Here is a 5,581-nt window from a genome sequence, read left to right on the forward strand (position 1 = left end):
ATACCAAAATCGTTACATTTGTGAAACCTTAAGTCATTTGTAATATTTATTAAAACAAAACCAATCAAGTATTATTGGGCACGTAATTGTGGTTTTTAGCTTTATGCCTCGCACTTATTTTGCAAGCGATGCTGTTCCAGGAAAAGGTCTGAGAACATACTGGCTGAGGAAATCAAGACCTTCGAGATCTCAATACGCATTTATTGCTATGGAAAGAAGTCTAAAACAATGCGACACAATTGTCAATACTAAATAAATATATTTTCACGACTTTTCTCTAACGTTGATGCTTTTCACTGAATTTAATGTGTTTTAGAATCCATGTTGAGAGGCATTGTTTGTTTGTTTGTTGCAGAAAATTGTAAAGAATAAACCACGTAATTGTTTCAATATGTGTTACTTTTTGAGAATGTGGTCGTCATAAAAGCTCTATGGTTTCTAGCCTTCCATATATTTTAATAATGTTTTAAAAAACTTTAAATTACTCCAAGAATATTAACTCTAGAGAGAAAAATGTAATATCGCTCTTTATTGAATTGATCACTTTTTTATGGCGAAAAAAAAATTAAGACCTTGAACACAAAATTGCCCACGAAATATCCCAGTGCATTAGTTGCTTTAGGTCTGCCTTTATATGATATTTTTTTTACCGACCCACTTTTTCTGCCAACTTCACCGTTTGTGACGAAAATGCGAAAAACCGGTCCTATAATTACGCTGCACAATTTATATATTTTTTAACCTGACCTTTTTCTCCCATATTCTACACCTAATCTTCTACGAAGCGAAGTTCGATAAGTTCTCCCTGAAACTGGCATCTAATGTTAGCTGGATTGTTCATTCTAAATTAGCTTACCAGGCTAAGCGTTCACGTCGTATCTCTTAATTTCGACGTCCGTTTTAAAGGTATTCCTGCACGTTACGTACTAAATTCCACTCGTTCGCTCCGAATTAAGTAGACGAAAAAGTTCACTTTCTCTTGTAGATCTGCATTAATGGCTAGAAAGATTTCACTAGTTATCGCCTCCTCATAGGCTCTAGATGTGGCAGTGTTCGCGCATAGGCCGTGAACACTTTGATGTGCAAACACTCCGAGATCGTTACTGACGGAAACAAGTTATAGCACAAGTTCGACTGAAGCCGTTAGACAGATCTTCAGTATCTTTGTGATAAAACTACACCTACCTGGCTTGATCACTTTTAAACAATTAGCACTAGCGGAGCCATTGATGGCAAGGCTTACGTAGTTCAATCTTACTACGGCCCAATAAAGGGAAAACTCCGCTACTGGAAGAATACTACCACTCAACTAATTGCTGACAGCGTCCGTTGTGTGTGTCACCGATACAATGCGATCAGACACCAATTCAGTCGTTCCGTATTTGTCAGTCTCTTTGTTATAGATGCCGACAATTGCCCTGCTATTGACGGCTTACTAAAACAGCTTCAGTACCACAGGGAAAAGCGCCATTACAGGTCTATTACTAGCATAACAAGCAGTGATGGTGATGCTCGACCACTGACTGACTGACTTTCCAGCGACTGATGCTGCAGGCGTGCGAGGCTGCCAGGCAGCTCCTGCGAACGAACGAACGAACGAGTGAGAGATGGGCATGGGACCGGACAGCCACTATCACATTTGATGCTGTCGTCGTAGCTGGCGCCCGGTTGTGCTGCGGCTGCTGTAGGCCGCAGTAATAGTACGACAGTGAATGTGGTGCAGCGTGGCGCCTTCGTCGATGACGAAAGGAAAGGACCGCAGTTGGCTTGAGACCCGCGACGGCAACAGGCCATAACCTGGAGCCTCGGGGCAGCTGTCAAGACACGACGACGGCCCACCTGGGCAAGCATCGTCACCAAGCACACGCTCGACCATCATAAAAGCAATGCTAGCTACAACAAGGATTGCAACGACGACAAAATGTTCAATGCCTTGCAAAGGCAGGCACACAGACTAAGAAAGACACACAAATAAACCGATACAAGCGAACACGCACATAAACGGCGACAGCAATAGCAGCGGCGGACGAGGCAGTTACGGTTCTTCCTAAACAGAGAAGATGTTGTCGTCCGCAAATGACTGCAAAGAAGGCGATGATTGTGATGGTAATCACGATGCTGATGAAGCAGATAGTGTTCCCACGACTGGACAGTCAACGGTCCACAAGCACTATATCTATCGACAACTTGATTAACCGTAACAGCTCCAGCAAACGGCAGGTAATGCTCATGCTGGCCGACGAAAAATAATCCTGGTTGTAGCTTTTGATGAAGGTCCGTTCAGCAATAGCAAACAGCCATCCCTCCTGAGAAGGGATTCACAATCTACAACGACGAAAAGAAGACAAAGTCGGCGGGGCTCACAACAGCTGCGAACGCGTTATCGCTACAGCCCATCCGGCAATACATATACATTCATACCACGTAAATTGATATACTGTCTATCGCTCCCTCCAATCACATAGGAGCCTAGTAGGAGATCAAATGGTCGATCAGTGTAATGACATAACGCGTTAATTATAAAGTGACTTACACCTATCGACCATGTGGAACCATATACATGTGTCTGTGTGTGTAACTGAGTGAAAATAGATGGAACCTTTGGCAAACGCTGACAGAGACATCTCTGGCAAACGTGTTTATCCAATCTAACTGCCGTTCGCTTCAATTGGGGCCTAGACCGGTTGCAAGACGTCGACAAACACTTCTTCTCTATACTCACCGACGACCATCTAATGGTAACCATGAATAAAACGATATTGGAACGCGTAGACTTGTTGAAGTCTCGACCACACCGGACATAAACAATTTGAACTTCAGGACAACAGTAGGTAGATGTCCAAGAATCCAAAACGCGCAAAAAGATGCCAAAAAAATCTTCAAAAACTAGCCTTTGGCGAGTCACATCGATAGCCCAATTGCCGATAGGTAGTCTCATCTTAGTTAATTTCTGCTTAAGAATCTAAATTTTTCTACTATTTTTATAAATTTTAGAAACTCTTGGAAATTAGAAAATCTTCTGCTTTACGACATAGAATTTTTTCTTGTCGAAATTTTCGGGATCAGCATAAAGACAGGCAACGATGACTAATTTTCATACAAATTGCAAACACTTTAAAATTAGCACAACACGAGAGAAAGCCTAAACAAAGCAAAAAATAGGGCAGATTTTAATGTTGATCAAGTTACCCAAAACTGCATTTTCCATAATCCTTCTATAGAAAACTAGGATCTAAGGTACATGGCATATGTTGTACAAGTCAGACATTGGATCTGCTAAAACCTTAACACTTAATACAACTTTTTAGCTTTTTTAGGCGACATTGAGAAGATTCGCAGGTCGTCTTAGCTCTTTCTTTAAGGAACAAATCGATGTCTATTTTCAGCGTGGATTCGTTTATCCTTTGTGACAGATGGCGCGTACTTTGAACCCCAATTTAACGAGCGCGGAAACGGTAACGGACTAGATGATCTACGTGTCTCTGGTGCATAAAACCAAAATTTTGGCCAGTGTCTATGTTCTTGGCCTGGTTTTCAATGAAATAAGCGTCTTCTTTCCGAAAAGGCAAAATCATCAACTAATTCTAGTTTCACCGTTAATAGTTGTGATATCTAAAGAGAAGCCCACGCGGCTTTCGACAAGGTAATGCATCGGCCTCTGCGAACAAGCACGTAAACTCGCTATAGAGCTCAGATCAGTATGTAGGTACAGTGATCTGAATTATACTTATGACTGATGAAAGCAAAAATCACTTTCAACATCTGTATGGTATCAAAAACATTTTCTATTATCGCCATAATCGATATTACGTAAGCGGCGAAGAGCGAGAGCAGATTTAGAGATGTGTCGTGCATGGCCACGTGTTATACAATGCAGGCTAAGGTATTTGCTGACTATGAGCGGAGCTTTACCTGTTAGTAAATTTTGACCGCGTATTGACCGGTGATTATTTCTAGCCCACCATATCTATCAGTATATTATTTTTAAAGCATATTCTTTTTTGTGACTGTCACACATCGTCTACTACCAACAACAGTAATAGAAAACATTTTAAACACTACGGCCATTATTGGCTACCTGGAAATTAGCGATCTAAATGGCGTATTGCCCCGGGATATTGCAGCCTAAATAAGGCTGGTGCGCGTTTAAATTACCTGAGGTGCGCTAATATTGCCTTTTTATCTAAGGACGCATCAGCCAAGACGGTAGGATCGTTGAACATCGAGCTAGATAGATGTATCATTATAAATAGACAGGAAGGAAACGAATTTAAATCGAACTTTAACAACATGAGCTTTGGGTATATATTGAAGGTTCTCTATCAAACTTAGTACCACTAATAACATCGCCGCCGCGTGACACAAAGCCGTTGGTCGCTTAGCACAAGATCAACTGGTCTAGTTTTCCCTAGACTACCTTAGTTCCTGATTCCAAATAGCTATCAGCCTACGTCTTTCTTTATCATTGCTCATTGATGATCCATCTAAAACTATCTCAGAAGTGTACAAATGTCCTTGGAATATATTTAGTACCTTCGTAACTGTGGCTCTGCCCCTGTTATCTATCTCATATGAAAAACGAAATAAGGCGTCATTGCCTGTACGTACTTAAAAGCCCCCCATATATATATATATATATATATAAATGTAATGTCTATAAACAAACATACGCTTCCTCCTAATTGAGACTGGTCCTGTGAGGGCTTTTTCGGACGTGCCTCTTTATCGTATATCAAATGCATATAAAGTATAAGTAGCGTGACAAACTGGGGACGGAAGTGCACAAAAACCCTAAGATAACTCCTTAGGGGTTCACATAATAGGATTTGACTAAGCGCTGCATCGCACTTATCAGAATTACTACAGGTCGCTACAAACGCTGTTGCTACCTAACATTTTGACGCTGTCCGAAGATGTGATATCATTATAGCGAAATTCGCGACCTACCATATATGATTCAAACAGCAGCAAACCGTGCAAATGGAATTCCAAAATTTTGCCACGACCTAAGGAACTGCTCTGAAGGTATTCTGAAGCCATATGATGCCTTTCACGCCTATCTATCGCACAAGGATAGTTTGCAAACCCTAAGTGTCACGCCACACTTAAAGCGTAAATTGTACCGAAAAAGCCAGTAGAAATAACAGTTGATGGAGAATTCTTTAGAAATGAGCGTTTTTTTCTTCTCAAAATCCTTATCCCAATGGAAGCAAAACTACACTCGATAAATATTTAAGGCTTGTCAACAAAAAACACGAATTAACAGTAATCTCTAACATGTGGCCTGACTGGTGCTTAATATGGGTGTGTGTACGTTTCAAGAAATCCATACAGTATGTTAGCTGGATCGAGCTAGAAAAAAAAAACCACGTTGAACGAGCTCGGTTCACACATAAAGACAATGCTAGAAGTTATCCTTTCAAACAATAGCACAACCAGCAGAAATTTAAGATCAATGGTAGGGAAAAACATCGTTCCGAACAGGATTACTAACAATAACATTTAACTCACGATGCCCGCGTCCCAAATGCATCACTTATGATGTGATTGCCCATTTATATGTGTTATCGTCGAGCATATA

At 40.9% G+C, this 5,581-nt stretch overlaps 1 protein-coding gene and 1 long non-coding RNA gene across 2 annotated transcripts in view; one reads left to right on the top strand and one right to left on the bottom strand.

Annotated features, from left to right (window-relative positions):
• The window catches only part of LOC111260806 (uncharacterized), a 4,409-nt gene extending 4,128 nt beyond the window's left edge, over positions 1-281 (top strand). Inside the window, exon 2 of the long non-coding RNA XR_002680557.2 lies at positions 141-281. This is a non-coding gene — a long non-coding RNA (uncharacterized LOC111260806). The remainder of the gene's footprint in view (positions 1-140) is intronic.
• Positions 1-1,689, bottom strand: part of Sb (serine proteinase stubble) — a 24,363-nt gene extending 22,674 nt beyond the window's left edge. The window contains exon 1 of the mRNA XM_022833823.2: positions 857-1,689. The gene's annotated coding sequence lies outside the window, so the exon portion shown is untranslated. The remainder of the gene's footprint in view (positions 1-856) is intronic.
• Between the last annotated feature and the right edge of the window lie 3,892 nt (positions 1,690-5,581).

Source organism: Varroa jacobsoni, unplaced genomic scaffold, assembly GCF_002532875.2.
Source record: "Varroa jacobsoni isolate VJ856 unplaced genomic scaffold, vjacob_1.0 scaffold_479, whole genome shotgun sequence".
NCBI lineage: Eukaryota > Metazoa > Arthropoda > Arachnida > Mesostigmata > Varroidae > Varroa > Varroa jacobsoni.